At 47.3% G+C, this 13,820-nt stretch overlaps 30 non-coding genes across 30 annotated transcripts; all 30 read left to right on the top strand.

The window, feature by feature from the left end:
• Nucleotides 1–1,065: 1,065 nt before the first annotated feature.
• Nucleotides 1,066–1,137, top strand: TRNAP-CGG (transfer RNA proline (anticodon CGG)). Its single transcript has one exon. It is a non-coding gene; the product is annotated as a tRNA-Pro (tRNA).
• An 87-nt stretch (nucleotides 1,138–1,224) lies between these two features.
• Nucleotides 1,225–1,296, top strand: TRNAP-UGG (transfer RNA proline (anticodon UGG)). The gene has a single exon. It is a non-coding gene; the product is annotated as a tRNA-Pro (tRNA).
• Nucleotides 1,297–1,383: 87 nt separating this feature from the next.
• TRNAP-UGG (transfer RNA proline (anticodon UGG)) lies at nucleotides 1,384–1,455 on the top strand. The gene has a single exon. It is a non-coding gene; the product is annotated as a tRNA-Pro (tRNA).
• A 237-nt stretch (nucleotides 1,456–1,692) lies between these two features.
• On the top strand, nucleotides 1,693–1,764 carry TRNAP-UGG (transfer RNA proline (anticodon UGG)). The gene has a single exon. It is a non-coding gene; the product is annotated as a tRNA-Pro (tRNA).
• Nucleotides 1,765–1,852: 88 nt separating this feature from the next.
• TRNAP-UGG (transfer RNA proline (anticodon UGG)) lies at nucleotides 1,853–1,924 on the top strand. The gene has a single exon. It is a non-coding gene; the product is annotated as a tRNA-Pro (tRNA).
• Nucleotides 1,925–2,002: 78 nt separating this feature from the next.
• Nucleotides 2,003–2,074, top strand: TRNAP-CGG (transfer RNA proline (anticodon CGG)). The gene has a single exon. It is a non-coding gene; the product is annotated as a tRNA-Pro (tRNA).
• An 87-nt stretch (nucleotides 2,075–2,161) lies between these two features.
• Nucleotides 2,162–2,233, top strand: TRNAP-UGG (transfer RNA proline (anticodon UGG)). The gene has a single exon. It is a non-coding gene; the product is annotated as a tRNA-Pro (tRNA).
• Nucleotides 2,234–2,320: 87 nt separating this feature from the next.
• Nucleotides 2,321–2,392, top strand: TRNAP-UGG (transfer RNA proline (anticodon UGG)). Its single transcript has one exon. It is a non-coding gene; the product is annotated as a tRNA-Pro (tRNA).
• Nucleotides 2,393–2,479: 87 nt separating this feature from the next.
• Nucleotides 2,480–2,551, top strand: TRNAP-UGG (transfer RNA proline (anticodon UGG)). The gene has a single exon. It is a non-coding gene; the product is annotated as a tRNA-Pro (tRNA).
• Nucleotides 2,552–2,788: 237 nt separating this feature from the next.
• On the top strand, nucleotides 2,789–2,860 carry TRNAP-UGG (transfer RNA proline (anticodon UGG)). Its single transcript has one exon. It is a non-coding gene; the product is annotated as a tRNA-Pro (tRNA).
• Nucleotides 2,861–4,217: 1,357 nt separating this feature from the next.
• TRNAP-CGG (transfer RNA proline (anticodon CGG)) lies at nucleotides 4,218–4,289 on the top strand. Its single transcript has one exon. It is a non-coding gene; the product is annotated as a tRNA-Pro (tRNA).
• Nucleotides 4,290–4,376: 87 nt separating this feature from the next.
• TRNAP-UGG (transfer RNA proline (anticodon UGG)) lies at nucleotides 4,377–4,448 on the top strand. The gene has a single exon. It is a non-coding gene; the product is annotated as a tRNA-Pro (tRNA).
• Nucleotides 4,449–4,535: 87 nt separating this feature from the next.
• TRNAP-UGG (transfer RNA proline (anticodon UGG)) lies at nucleotides 4,536–4,607 on the top strand. The gene has a single exon. It is a non-coding gene; the product is annotated as a tRNA-Pro (tRNA).
• A 237-nt stretch (nucleotides 4,608–4,844) lies between these two features.
• Nucleotides 4,845–4,916, top strand: TRNAP-UGG (transfer RNA proline (anticodon UGG)). The gene has a single exon. It is a non-coding gene; the product is annotated as a tRNA-Pro (tRNA).
• Nucleotides 4,917–6,115: 1,199 nt separating this feature from the next.
• Nucleotides 6,116–6,187, top strand: TRNAP-CGG (transfer RNA proline (anticodon CGG)). The gene has a single exon. It is a non-coding gene; the product is annotated as a tRNA-Pro (tRNA).
• Nucleotides 6,188–7,060: 873 nt separating this feature from the next.
• Nucleotides 7,061–7,132, top strand: TRNAP-UGG (transfer RNA proline (anticodon UGG)). The gene has a single exon. It is a non-coding gene; the product is annotated as a tRNA-Pro (tRNA).
• A 1,498-nt stretch (nucleotides 7,133–8,630) lies between these two features.
• Nucleotides 8,631–8,702, top strand: TRNAP-UGG (transfer RNA proline (anticodon UGG)). The gene has a single exon. It is a non-coding gene; the product is annotated as a tRNA-Pro (tRNA).
• A 395-nt stretch (nucleotides 8,703–9,097) lies between these two features.
• On the top strand, nucleotides 9,098–9,169 carry TRNAP-UGG (transfer RNA proline (anticodon UGG)). The gene has a single exon. It is a non-coding gene; the product is annotated as a tRNA-Pro (tRNA).
• Nucleotides 9,170–9,415: 246 nt separating this feature from the next.
• Nucleotides 9,416–9,487, top strand: TRNAP-CGG (transfer RNA proline (anticodon CGG)). The gene has a single exon. It is a non-coding gene; the product is annotated as a tRNA-Pro (tRNA).
• Nucleotides 9,488–9,575: 88 nt separating this feature from the next.
• On the top strand, nucleotides 9,576–9,647 carry TRNAP-CGG (transfer RNA proline (anticodon CGG)). The gene has a single exon. It is a non-coding gene; the product is annotated as a tRNA-Pro (tRNA).
• An 87-nt stretch (nucleotides 9,648–9,734) lies between these two features.
• Nucleotides 9,735–9,806, top strand: TRNAP-UGG (transfer RNA proline (anticodon UGG)). Its single transcript has one exon. It is a non-coding gene; the product is annotated as a tRNA-Pro (tRNA).
• Nucleotides 9,807–9,894: 88 nt separating this feature from the next.
• TRNAP-CGG (transfer RNA proline (anticodon CGG)) lies at nucleotides 9,895–9,966 on the top strand. The gene has a single exon. It is a non-coding gene; the product is annotated as a tRNA-Pro (tRNA).
• Nucleotides 9,967–11,790: 1,824 nt separating this feature from the next.
• On the top strand, nucleotides 11,791–11,862 carry TRNAP-UGG (transfer RNA proline (anticodon UGG)). Its single transcript has one exon. It is a non-coding gene; the product is annotated as a tRNA-Pro (tRNA).
• Nucleotides 11,863–11,949: 87 nt separating this feature from the next.
• TRNAP-UGG (transfer RNA proline (anticodon UGG)) lies at nucleotides 11,950–12,021 on the top strand. The gene has a single exon. It is a non-coding gene; the product is annotated as a tRNA-Pro (tRNA).
• Nucleotides 12,022–12,258: 237 nt separating this feature from the next.
• TRNAP-UGG (transfer RNA proline (anticodon UGG)) lies at nucleotides 12,259–12,334 on the top strand. The gene has a single exon. It is a non-coding gene; the product is annotated as a tRNA-Pro (tRNA).
• Nucleotides 12,335–12,575: 241 nt separating this feature from the next.
• TRNAP-AGG (transfer RNA proline (anticodon AGG)) lies at nucleotides 12,576–12,647 on the top strand. Its single transcript has one exon. It is a non-coding gene; the product is annotated as a tRNA-Pro (tRNA).
• A 406-nt stretch (nucleotides 12,648–13,053) lies between these two features.
• TRNAP-UGG (transfer RNA proline (anticodon UGG)) lies at nucleotides 13,054–13,125 on the top strand. The gene has a single exon. It is a non-coding gene; the product is annotated as a tRNA-Pro (tRNA).
• Nucleotides 13,126–13,212: 87 nt separating this feature from the next.
• Nucleotides 13,213–13,284, top strand: TRNAP-UGG (transfer RNA proline (anticodon UGG)). The gene has a single exon. It is a non-coding gene; the product is annotated as a tRNA-Pro (tRNA).
• A 245-nt stretch (nucleotides 13,285–13,529) lies between these two features.
• Nucleotides 13,530–13,601, top strand: TRNAP-UGG (transfer RNA proline (anticodon UGG)). Its single transcript has one exon. It is a non-coding gene; the product is annotated as a tRNA-Pro (tRNA).
• Nucleotides 13,602–13,689: 88 nt separating this feature from the next.
• Nucleotides 13,690–13,761, top strand: TRNAP-CGG (transfer RNA proline (anticodon CGG)). Its single transcript has one exon. It is a non-coding gene; the product is annotated as a tRNA-Pro (tRNA).
• Nucleotides 13,762–13,820: the final 59 nt, after the last annotated feature.

The raw sequence follows: 13,820 nt of genomic DNA, 5'->3' as shown, positions 1-13,820 counted from the left end.
CTCGCGTTCAAATCCCGGACGGACCCCTCGGAAAATCTTTCTAACAAACAGATTTATGGAGGAGTCTTCAACGGGTTAGGCTAAATATTCACATATTGAGAGCAAACTAACATGGTCCGTTGGTCTGGGGTATGATTCTCGCTTTGGGTGCGAGAGGTCCCGAGTTCAAATCCCGGACGGACCCCGCGGAAAATCTTTCTACCAATCGGTTTTATGGAGGGGACTTCAACGGGTTATTCAAGATATTCACATATTGAGAGCAAATTAACATGGTCCGTTGGTCTGGGGTATGATTCTCGCTTTGAGTGCGAGAGGTCCCGAGTTCAAATCCCGGACGGACCCCGCGGAAAATCTTTCTACCAATCAGTTTTATGGAGGAGACTTCAACGGGTTAGGCTTCATATTCACATATTGAGAGCAAACTAGCATGGTCCGTTGGTCTGGGGTATGATTCTCGCTTTGTGTGGGAGAGGCCCCGGGTTCAAATCCTAGACGGACCCCGCGGAAAATCTTTCTACCGATCAGATTTATGGAGGGGACATCAACGGGTTATTCAAGATATTCACATATTGAGAGCAAATTAACATGGTCCGTTGGTCTAGGGGTATGATTCTCGCTTTGGGTGCGAGAGGTCCCGGGTTCAAATCCTAGACGGACCCCGCGGAAAATCTTTCTAACAATCAGATTTATGGAGGAGACTTCAACTAGTTATTCAAAATATTCACATATTGTGAAAAACGTAACATGGTCCGTTGGTCTAGGGGTATGATTCTCGCTTCTGGTGCAAGGAGTCCCGGTTTCAAATCCCGGACGGACCCCGCGGAAGATCTTTCTACAAACCAGTTTTATGGATAAGTTTTCAACGGGTTAGGCTACATATTCACATATTGAGAGCAAAGAAACATGATCCGTTGGTCTAGGGGTATGATTCTCGCTTCGGGTGCGAGAGGTCCCGGGTTCAAATCCCGGACGTACCCAGCTGAAAATCTTTCTACCAATCAGTTTTTATGGAGGAGTCTTCAACGGGTTAGGCTTCATATTCACATATTGAGAGCAAAGTTACATGGTCCGTTGGTCTAGGGGTATGATTCTCGCTTCGGGTGCGAGAGGTCCCGGGTTCAAATCCCGGACGGACCCCGCCTAAGATCTTTCTTCAAACCAGTTTTATGGAGAAGTTTTCAACGGGTTAGGCTACATATTCACATATTGAGAGCAAAGTAACATGGTCCGTTGGTCTAGGGGTATGATTCTCGCTTTGGGTGCGAGAGGTCCCGGGTTCAAATCCCGGACGGACCCCGCGGAAAATCTTTCTACCGATCAGGTTTATGGAAGGGACTTCAACGGGTTATTCAAGATATTCACATATTGGGAGCAAAGTAATATGGTCCGTTGGTCTAGGGGTATGATTCTCGCTTTGGGTGCGAGAGGTCCCGGGTTAAAATCCCGGACGGACCCCGCGGAAAATCTTTCTACGAATCAGTTTTATGGAGGAGACTTCAACGGAATATTCACATATTGAGAGCAAAGTAACATGGTCCGTTGGTCTAGGGGTGTGATTCTCGCTTTGGATGCGAGAGGTCCCGGGTTCAAATGCCGGACGGACCCCGCGGAAAATCTTTCTACCGATCAGGTTTATGGAGGGGACTTCAACGGGTTATTCAAGATATTCACATATTGGGAGCAAAGTAATATGGTCCGTTGGTCTAGGGGTATGATTCTCGCTTTGGGTGCGAGAGGTCCCGGGTTCAAATCCCGGACGGACCCAGCTGAAAATCTTTCTACCAATCAGTTTTTATGGAGGAGTCTTCAACGGGTTAGGCTTCATATTCATATATTGGGAGCAAAGTAATATGGTCCGTTGGTCTAGGGGTATGATTCTCGCTTTGGGTGCGAGAGGTCCCGGGTTAAAATCCCGGACGGACCCCGCGGAAAATCTTTCTACGAATCAGTTTTATGGAGGAGACTTCAACGGAATATTCACATATTGAGAGCAAAGTTACATGGTCCGTTGGTCTAGGGGTATGATTCTCGCTTCGGGTGCGAGAGGTCCCGGGTTCAAATCCCGGACGGACCCCGCCTAAGATCTTTCTTCAAACCAGTTTTATGGAGAAGTTTTCAACGGGTTAGGCTACATATTCACATATTGAGAGCAAAGTAACATGGTCCGTTGGTCTAGGGGTATGATTCTCGCTTTGGGTGCGAGAGGTCCCGGGTTCAAATCCCGGACGGACCCCGCGGAAAATCTTTCTACCGATCAGGTTTATGGAGGGGACTTCAACGGGTTATTCAAGATATTCACATATTGGGAGCAAAGTAATATGGTCCGTTGGTCTAGGGGTATGATTCTCGCTTTGGGTGCGAGAGGTCCCGGGTTCAAATCCCGGACGGACCCCGCGGAAAATCTTTCTACCGATCAGGTTTATGGAGGGGACTTCAACGGGTTATTCAAGATATTCACATATTGGGAGCAAAGTAATATGGTCCGTTGGTCTAGGGGTATGATTCTCGCTTTGGGTGCGAGAGGTCCCGGGTTAAAATCCCGGACGGACCCCGCGGAAAATCTTTCTACGAATCAGTTTTATGGAGGAGACTTCAACGGAATATTCACATATTGAGAGCAAAGTAACATGGTCCGTTGGTCTAGGGGTGTGATTCTCGCTTTGGATGCGAGAGGTCCCGGGTTCAAATGCCGGACGGACCCCGCGGAAAATCTTTCTACCGATCAGGTATATGGAGGGGACTTCAACGGGTTATTCAAGATATTCACATATTGGGAGCAAAGTAATATGGTCCGTTGGTCTAGGGGTATGATTCTCGCTTTGGGTGCGAGAGGTCCCGGGTTCAAATCCCGGACGGACCCAGCTGAAAATCTTTCTACCAATCAGTTTTTATGGAGGAGTCTTCAACGGGTTAGGCTTCATATTCATATATTGAGAGCAAAGTTACATGGTCCGTTGGTCTAGGGGTATGATTATCGCTTTGGGTGCGAGAGGTCTCGCGTTCAAATCCCGGACGGACCCCTCGGAAAATCTTTCTAACAAACAGATTTATGGAGGAGTCTTCAACGGGTTAGGCTAAATATTCACATATTGAGAGCAAACTAACATGGTCCGTTGGTCTGGGGTATGATTCTCGCTTTGGGTGCGAGAGGTCCCGAGTTCAAATCCCGGACGGACCCCGCGGAAAATCTTTCTACCAATCGGTTTTATGGAGGGGACTTCAACGGGTTATTCAAGATATTCACATATTGAGAGCAAATTAACATGGTCCGTTGGTCTGGGGTATGATTCTCGCTTTGAGTGCGAGAGGTCCCGAGTTCAAATCCCGGACGGACCCCGCGGAAAATCTTTCTACCAATCGGTTTTATGAAGGGGACTTCAACGGGTTATTCAAGATATTCACATATTGAGAGCAAATTAACATGGTCCGTTGGTCTGGGGTATGATTCTCGCTTTGAGTGCGAGAGGTCCCGAGTTCAAATCCCGGACGGACCCCGCGGAAAATCTTTCTACCAATCAGTTTTATGGAGGAGACTTCAACGGGTTAGGCTTCATATTCACATATTGAGAGCAAACTAGCATGGTCCGTTGGTCTGGGGTATGATTCTCGCTTTGTGTGGGAGAGGCCCCGGGTTCAAATCCTAGACGGACCCCGCGGAAAATCTTTCTACCGATCAGATTTATGGAGGGGACATCAACGGGTTATTCAAGATATTCACATATTGAGAGCAAATTAACATGGTCCGTTGGTCTAGGGGTATGATTCTCGCTTTGGGTGCGAGAGGTCCCGGGTTCAAATCCTAGACGGACCCCGCGGAAAATCTTTCTAACAATCAGATTTATGGAGGAGACTTCAACTAGTTATTCAAAATATTCACATATTGTGAAAAACGTAACATGGTCCGTTGGTCTAGGGGTATGATTCTCGCTTCTGGTGCAAGGAGTCCCGGTTTCAAATCCCGGACGGACCCCGCGGAAGATCTTTCTACAAACCAGTTTTATGGATAAGTTTTCAACGGGTTAGGCTACATATTCACATATTGAGAGCAAAGAAACATGATCCGTTGGTCTAGGGGTATGATTCTCGCTTCGGGTGCGAGAGGTCCCGGGTTCAAATCCCGGACGTACCCAGCTGAAAATCTTTCTACCAATCAGTTTTTATGGAGGAGTCTTCAACGGGTTAGGCTTCATATTCACATATTGAGAGCAAAGTTACATGGTCCGTTGGTCTAGGGGTATGATTCTCGCTTCGGGTGCGAGAGGTCCCGGGTTCAAATCCCGGACGGACCCCGCCTAAGATCTTTCTTCAAACCAGTTTTATGGAGAAGTTTTCAACGGGTTAGGCTACATATTCACATATTGAGAGCAAAGTAACATGGTCCGTTGGTCTAGGGGTATGATTCTCGCTTTGGGTGCGAGAGGTCCCGGGTTCAAATCCCGGACGGACCCCGCGGAAAATCTTTCTACCGATCAGGTTTATGGAGGGGACTTCAACGGGTTATTCAAGATATTCACATATTGGGAGCAAAGTAATATGGTCCGTTGGTCTAGGGGTATGATTCTCGCTTTGGGTGCGAGAGGTCCCGGGTTAAAATCCCGGACGGACCCCGCGGAAAATCTTTCTACGAATCAGTTTTATGGAGGAGACTTCAACGGAATATTCACATATTGAGAGCAAAGTAACATGGTCCGTTGGTCTAGGGGTGTGATTCTCGCTTTGGATGCGACAGGTCCCGGGTTCAAATGCCGGACGGACCCCGCGGAAAATCTTTCTACCGATCAGGTTTATGGAGGGGACTTCAACGGGTTATTCAAGATATTCACATATTGGGAGCAAAGTAATATGGTCCGTTGGTCTAGGGGTATGATTCTCGCTTTGGGTGCGAGAGGTCCCGGGTTCAAATCCCGGACGGACCCAGCTGAAAATCTTTCTACCAATCAGTTTTTATGGAGGAGTCTTCAACGGGTTAGGCTTCATATTCATATATTGAGAGCAAAGTTACATGGTCCGTTGGTCTAGGGGTATGATTATCGCTTTGGGTGCGAGAGGTCTCGCGTTCAAATCCCGGACGGACCCCTCGGAAAATCTTTCTAACAAACAGATTTATGGAGGAGTCTTCAACGGGTTAGGCTAAATATTCACATATTGAGAGCAAACTAACATGGTCCGTTGGTCTGGGGTATGATTCTCGCTTTGGGTGCGAGAGGTCCCGAGTTCAAATCCCGGACGGACCCCGCGGAAAATCTTTCTACCAATCGTTTTTATGGAGGGGACTTCAACGGGTTATTCAAGATATTCACATATTGAGAGCAAATTAACATGGTCCGTTGGTCTGGGGTATGATTCTCGCTTTGAGTGCGAGAGGTCCCGAGTTCAAATCCCGGACGGACCCCGCGGAAAATCTTTCTACCAATCAGTTTTATGGAGGAGACTTCAACGGGTTAGGCTTCATATTCACATATTGAGAGCAAACTAGCATGGTCCGTTGGTCTGGGGTATGATTCTCGCTTTGTGTGGGAGAGGCCCCGGGTTCAAATCCTAGACGGACCCCGCGGAAAATCTTTCTACCGATCAGATTTATGGAGGGGACATCAACGGGTTATTCAAGATATTCACATATTGAGAGCAAATTAACATGGTCCGTTGGTCTAGGGGTATGATTCTCGCTTTGGGTGCGAGAGGTCCCGGGTTCAAATCCTAGACGGACCCCGCGGAAAATCTTTCTAACAATCAGATTTATGGAGGAGACTTCAACTAGTTATTCAAAATATTCACATATTGTGAAAAACGTAACATGGTCCGTTGGTCTAGGGGTATGATTCTCGCTTCTGGTGCAAGGAGTCCCGGTTTCAAATCCCGGACGGACCCCGCGGAAGATCTTTCTACAAACCAGTTTTATGGATAAGTTTTCAACGGGTTAGGCTACATATTCACATATTGAGAGCAAAGAAACATGATCCGTTGGTCTAGGGTTATGATTCTCGCTTTGGGTGCGAGAGGTCCCGGGTTCAAATCCCGGACGGACCCAGCTGAAAATCTTTCTACCAATCAGTTTTTATGGAGGAGTCTTCAACGGGTTAGGCTTCATATTCACATATTGAGAGCAAAGTTACATGGTCCGTTGGTCTAGGGGTATGATTCTCGCTTCGGGTGCGAGAGGTCCCGGTTTCAAATCCCGGACGGACCCCGCCTAAGATCTTTCTTCAAACCAGTTTTATGGAGAAGTTTTCAACGGGTTAGGCTACATATTCACATATTGAGAGCAAAGTAACATGGTCCGTTGGTCTAGGGGTATGATTCTCTTTTTGGGTGCGAGAGGTCCCAGGTTCAAATCCCGGACGGACCCCGCGGAAAATCTTTCTGCCGATCAGATTTATGGAGGGGACTTCAATGGGTTATTCAAGATATTCACATATTGAGAGCAAAGTAATATGGTCCGTTGGTCTAGGGGTATGATTCTCGCTCTGGGTGCGAGAGGTCCCGGGTTTAAATCCCGGACGGACCCCGCGGAAAATCTTTCTACCGATCAGTTTTATGGAGGAGACTTCAACGGGTTATTCGAGATATTCACATATTGTGAAAAAGGTACCATGGTCCGTTGGTCTATGGGTATGATTCTCGCTTTGGGTGCGAGAGGTCTCGCGTTCAAATCCCGGACGGACCCCACGGAAAATCTTTCTACAAACCAGTTTTATGGAGAATTTTTCAACGGTTTAGGCTACATATTCACATATTGAGAGCAAAGTAACATGGTCCGTTGGACTAGGGGTATGATTTTCGCTTTGGGTGCGAGAGGTCCCGGGTTTAAATCCCGGATGGACCCCGCGGAAAATCTTTCTACGAATCAGTTTTATGGAGGAGACTTCAACGGGATATTCACATATTGAGAGCAAAGTAACGTGGTCCGTTGGTCTCGGGGTATGATTCTCGCTCTGGGTGCGAGAGGTCCCGGGTTTAAATCCCGGACGGACCCCGCGGAAAATCTTTCTACCGATCAGTTTTATGGAGGAGACTTCAACGGGTTATTCGAGATATTCACATATTGTGAAAAAGGTACCATGGTCCGTTGGTCTAGGGGTATGATTCTCGCTTTGGGTGCGAGAGGTCCCGGGTTCAAATCCCGGACGGACCCCGCGGAAAATCTTTCTACGAATCAGTTTTATGGAGGAGACTTCAACGGGATATTCACATATTGAGAGCAAAGTAACGTGGTCCGTTGGTCTCGGGGTATGATTCTCGCTTTGGGTGCGAGAGGTCTCGCGTTCAAATCACGGACGGACCCCTCGGAAAATCTTTCTAACAAACAGATTTATGGAGGAGTCTTCAACGGGTTAGGCTATATATTCAAATATCGAGAGCAAACTAACATGGTCCGTTGGTCTAGGGTATGATTCTCGCTTTGGGTGCGAGAGGTCTCGCGTGCAAATCCCGGACGGACCCCGCGGAAAATCTTTCAACCAATCAGTTTTATGGAGAAGACTTCAACGGTTTAGGCTACATATTCACATATTGAGAGCAAAACAACATGGTCCGTTGGTCTAGGGGTATGATTTTCGCTTTGGGTGCGAGAGGTCCCAAGTTCAAATCCCGGACGAACCCAGCGGAAAATCTTTCTACGAACCAGTTTTATGGAGAAGTTTTAAACGTTTGTGGCTACATATTCATATATTGACCGCAAAGTAACATGGTCCGTTGGTCTAGGGGTATGATTATCGCTTTGAGTGCGAGAGGTCCCGGGTTAAAATCCCGCACGGACCCCGCGGAAAATCTTTCTACGAATCAGTTTTATGGAGGAGACTTCAACGGGATATTCACATATTGAGAGCAAAGTAACATGGTCCGTTGGTCTAGGGGTATGATTCTCGCTTTGGTGGCGAGAGGTCTCGCGTTCAAATCCCGGACGGACCCCTCGGAAAATCTTTCTAACAATCAGATTTATGGAGGAGTCTTCAACGGGTTAGGCTACATATTCACATATTGAGAGCAAGCTAACATGGTCCGTTGGTCTAGGGTATGATTCTCACTTTGGGTGCGAGAGGTCCCGGGTTCAAATCTCGGACGGACCCCGCGGAAAATCTTTCTACCAATCAGGTTTATGGAGGAGACTTCAACGGGTTATTCAAGATATTCACATTTTGAGAGCAAAGTAACATGGTCCGTTGGTCTAGGGGTATGATTCCCGCTTTGGGTGCGAGAGGTCCCTCGTTCGAATCCCGGACGGACCCCGCGGAAAATCTTTCTAACAATCAGATTTATGGAGGAGACTTCAACTGGTTATTCAAAATATTCACATATTGTGAAAAACGTAACATGGTCCGTAGGTCTAGGGGTATGATTCTCGCTGCTGGTGCAAGGAGTCCCGGTTTCAAATCCCGGACGGACCCCGCTGAAGATCTTTCTACAAACCAGTTTTATGGATAAGTTTTCAACGGGTTAGGCTACATATTCACATATTGAGAGCAGAGAAACATGATCCGTTGGTCTCGGGGTATGATTCTCGCTTTGGATGCGAGAGGTCCCGGGTTCAAATCCCGGACGGACCCCGCGGAAAATCTTTCTACCGATCAGGTTTATGGAGGAGACTTCAACGAGTTATTCAAGATATTCACATATTGTGAAAAAGGTTCCATGGTCCGTTGGTCTAGGGGTATGATTCTCGCTTTGGGTGCGAGAGGTCCCGGGTTCAAATCCCGGACGGACCCCGCGGAAAATCTTTCTACGAATCAGTTTTATGGAGGAGACTTCAACGGGATATTCACATATTGAGAGCAAAGTAACATGGTCCGTTGGTCTAGGGGTATGATTCTCGCTTTGGGTGCGAGAGGTCTCGCGTTCAAATCCCGGACGGCCCCCTCGGAAAGTCTTTCTAACAATCAGATTTATGGAGGAGTCTTCAACGGGTTAGGCTTCATATTCACATATTGAGAGCAAACGAAAATGGTCCGTTGGAATAGGGTATGATTCTCACTTTGGGTGCGAGAGGTCCTGGGTTCAAATCCTAGACGGACCCCGCGGAAAATCTTTCTACCGATTAGATTTATGGAGGGGAATTCAACGGGTTATTCAAGATATTCACATATTGAGAGCAAAGTAATATGGTCCGTTGGTCTAGGGGTATGATTCTCGCTTTGGGTGCGAGAGGTCCCGGGTTCAAATCCCGGACGGACCCCGCGGAAAATCTTTCTACCAATCAGGTTTATAGAGGAGACTTCAACGGGTTATTCAAGATATTCACATTTTGAGAGCAAAGTAACATGGTCCGTTGGTCTAGGGGTATGATTCTCGCTTTGGGTGCGAGAGGTCCCGCGTTCGAATCCCGGACGGACCCCGCGGAAAATCTTTCTAACAATCAGATCTATGGAGGAGACTTCAACGGGTTATTCAAGATATTCACATATTGGGAGCAAAGTAATATGGTCCGTTGGTCTAGGGGTATGATTCTCGCTTCGGGTGCGAGAGGTCCCGGGTGCAAATCCCGGACGGACCCAGCTGAAAATCTTTCTACCAATCAGTTTTTATGGAGGAGTCTTCAACGGGTTAGGCTTCATATTCACATATTGAGAGCAAAGTTACATGGTCCGTTGGTCTAGGGGTATGATTATCGCTTCGGGTGCGAGAGGCCCCGGGTTCAAATCCCGGACGGACCCCGCGGTAAATCTTTCTACCAATCAGGTTTATGGAGGAGACTTCAACGGGTTATTCAAGATATTCACATATTGAGAGCTAAGTAATATGGTCCGTTGGTCTAGGGGTATGATTCTCGCTTTGGGTGCGAGAGTTCCCGGGTTCAAATCCCGGACGGACCCAGCTGAAAATCTTTCTACCAATCAGTTTTTATGGAGGAGTCTTCAACGGGTTAGGCTTCATATTCACATATTGAGAGCAAAGTTACATGGTCCGTTGGTCTAGGGGTATGATTATCGCTTCGGGTGCGAGAGGCCCCGGGTTCAAATCCCGGACGGACCCCACGGAAAATCTTTCTACAAACCAGTTTTATGGAGAAGTTTTCAACGGTTTAGGTTACATATTCACATATTGAGAGCAAAGTAACAAGGTCCGTTGGTCTAGGGGTATGATTCTCGCTTTGGGTGCGAGAGGTCCCGCGTTCGAATCCCGGACGGACCCCACGGAAAATCTTTCTAACAAACATATTTATGGAGGAGTCTTCAACGGGCTAGGCTATATATTCACATATTGAGAGCAAACTAACATGGTCCGTTGGTCTAGGGTATGATTCTCGCTTTGGGTGCGAGAGGTCCCGGGTTCAAATCCTAGACGGACCCCGCGGAAAATCTTTCAACCAATCAGTTTTATGGAGAAGACTTCAACGGGTTAGGCTACATATTCACATATTGAGAGCAAAGTAACATGGTCCGTTGGTCTAGGGGTATGATTCTCGCTTTGAGTGCGAGAGGTCCCGGGTTAAAATCCCGCACGGACCAAGCGGAAAATCTTTCTACGAATCAGTTTTATGGAGGAGACTTCAACGGGATATTCACATATTGAGAGCAAAGTAACATGGTCCGTTGGTCTAGGGGTATGATTCTCGCTTTAAGTGCGAGAGGTCTCGCATTCAAATCCCGGACGGACCCCTCGGAAAATCTTTCTAACAATCAGATTTATGGAGGAGTCTTCAACGGGTTAGGCTACATATTCACATATTGAGAGCAAGCTAACATGGTCCGTTGGTCTAGGGTATGATTCTCACTTTGGGTGCGAGAGGTCCCGGGTTCAAATCTCGGACGGACCCCGCGGAAAATCTTTCTACCAATCAGGTTTATGGAGGAGACTTCAACGGGTTATTCATGATATTCACATTTTGAGAGCAAAGTAACATGGTCCGTTGGTCTAGGGGTATGATTCTCGCTTCGGGTGCAAGGAGCCCCGGTTTCAAATCCCGGACGGTCCCCGCGGAAGATCTTTCTACAAACCAGTTTTATTGAGAAGTTTTCAACGAATTAGGCTACATATTCACATATTGAGAGCAAAGAAATATGGTCCGTTGGTCTAGGGGTATGATTCTCGCTTTGGGTGCGAGAGGTTTCTGGTTCAAATCCCGGACGGACCCCGCGGAAAATCTTTCTACCAATCAGGTTTATAGAGGAGACTTCAACGGGTTATTCAAGATATTCACATTTTGAGAGCAAAGTAACATGGTCCGTTGGTCTAGGGGTATGATTCTCGCTTTAAGTGCGAGAGGTCTCGCGTTCAAATCCCGGACGGACCCCTCGGAAAATCTTTCTAACAATCAGATTTATGGAGGAGTCTTCAACGGGTTAGGCTACATATTCACATATTGAGAGCAAGCTAACATGGTCCGTTGGTCTAGGGTATGATTCTCACTTTGGGTGCGAGAGGTCCCGGGTTCAAATCTCGGACGGACCCCGCGGAAAATCTTTCTATCAATCAGGTTTATGGAGGAGACTTCAACGGGTTATTCATGATATTCACATTTTGAGAGCAAAGTAACATGGTCCGTTGGTCTAGGGGTATGATTCTCGCTTCGGGTGCAAGGAGCCCCGGTTTCAAATCCCGGACGGTCCCCGCGGAAGATCTTTCTACAAACCAGTTTTATTGAGAAGTTTTCAACGGGTTAGGCTACATATTCACATATTGAGAGCAAAGAAATATGGTCCGTTGGTCTAGGGGTATGATTCTCGCTTTGGGTGCGAGAGGTTTCTGGTTCAAATCCCGGACGGACCCCGCGGAAAATCTTTCTACCAATCAGGTTTATAGAGGAGACTTCAACGGGTTATTCAAGATATTCACATTTTGAGAGCAAAGTAACATGGTCCGTTGGTCTAGGGGTATGATTTTCGCTTTGGGTGCGAGAGGTCCCGGGTTTAAATCCCGGACGGACCCCGCGGAAAATCTTTCTACCGATCAGTTTTATGGAGGAGACTTCAACGAGTTATTCAAGATATTCACATATTGTGAAAAAGATACCATGGTCCGTTGGTCTAGGGGTATGATTCTCGCTTTGGGTGCGAGAGGTCCCGGGTTCAAATCCCGGACGGACCCCGCGGAAAATCTTTCTACGAATCAGTTTTATGGAGGAGACTTCAACGGGATATTCACATATTGAGAGCAAAGTAACGTGGTCCGTTGGTCTCGGGGTATGATTCTCGCTTTGGGTGCGAGAGGTCTCGCGTTCAAATCCCGGACGGACCCCTCGGAAAATCTTTCTAACAAACAGATTTATGGAGGGGAATTCAACGGGTTATTCAAGATATTCACATATTGAGAGCAAATTAACATGCTCCGTTGGTCTAGGGGTATGATTCTCGCTTTGGGTGCGAGAGGTCCCGGGTTCAAATCCCGGACGGACCCCGCGGAAAATCTTTCAACCAATCAGTTTTATGGAGAAGACTTCAACGGGTTAGGCTACATATTCACATATTGAGAGCAAAGTAACATGGTCCGTTGTACTAGGGGTATGATTATCGCTTTGATTGCGAGAGGTCCCGCGTTCAAATCCCGGACGGACCCCTCGGAAAATCTTTCTAACAATCAGATTTATGGAGGAGACTTCAACGGGTTATTCAAAATATTCACATATTGTGAAAACCTAACATGGTGCGTTGGTCTAGGGGTATGATTCTCGCTTAGGGTGCGAGAGGTCCCGGGTTCAAATCCCGGACGGACCCCGCGGAAAATCTTTCTACCAATCAGTTTTATGGAGGAGACTTCAACGGGTTAGGCTTCATATTCAAATATTGAGAGCAAAGTAACATGGTCCGTTGGTCTCGGGGTATGATTCTCGCTTTGGGTGCGAGAGGTCCCGGGTTAAAATCCCGGACGGACCCAGCTGAAAATCTTTCTACCAATCAGTTTTTATGGAGGAGTCTTCAACGGGCTAGGCTTCATATTCACATATTGAGAGGAAAGTTACATGGTCCGTTGGTCTAGGGGTATGATTCTCGCTTCGGGTGCAAGAAGTCCCGGTTTCTAATCCCGGACGAACCCCGCGGAAGATCTTTCTACAAACCAGTTTTATGGAGAGGTTTTCAACGTGTTAGGCTACATATTCACATATTGAGAGCAAATTAACATGGTCCGTTGGTCTAGGGGTATGATTCTCGCTTTGGGTGCGAGAGGTCCCGGGTTCAAATCCCGGACGGACCCCGCGGAAGATCTTTCTACAAACCAGTTTTATGGAGAAGTTTTCAACGTGTTAGGCTACATATTCACATATTGAGAGCAAAGTAACATGGTCCGTTGGTCTAGGGGTATGATTCTCGCTTTGGGAGCGAGAGGTCCCGGGTTCAAACCCCGGACGGACCCCGCGGAAAATCTTTCTACGAAGCAGTTTTATGGAGGAGACTTCAACGGGTTATTCAAGATATTCACATATTGTGAAAAACTGACATGGTCCGGTGGTCTAGGGGTATGATTCTCGCTTCGGGTGCAAGAAGTCTCGGTTTCAAATCCCGGACGGACCCCGCGGAAGATCTTTCTACAAACCAGTTTTATGGAGAAGTTTTCAACGGGTTATTCAAGATATTCACATATTGAGAGCAAAGTAATATGGTCCGTTGGTCTAGGGGTATGATTCTCGCTTTGGGTGCGAGAGGTCCCGGGTTCAAATCCCGGACGGACCCAGCTGAAAATCTTTCTACCAATCAGTTTTTATGGAGGAGTCTTCAACGGGTTAGGCTTCATATTCACATATTGAGAGCAAAGTTACATGGTCCGTTGGTCTAGGGGTATGATTCTCGCTTCGGGTGCGAGAGGTCCCGGGTTCAAATCCCGGACGGATTACGCGGAAGATCTTTCTACAAACCAGTTTTATGGAGAAGTTTTCAACGGGTTATTCAAGA

This window comes from Leiobunum rupestre, chromosome 10 (assembly GCF_980474605.1).
Source record: "Leiobunum rupestre chromosome 10, qqLeiRupe1.1.hap1, whole genome shotgun sequence".
NCBI lineage: Eukaryota > Metazoa > Arthropoda > Arachnida > Opiliones > Sclerosomatidae > Leiobunum > Leiobunum rupestre.
This window is presented reverse-complemented; position numbering and strand designations above follow the sequence as displayed.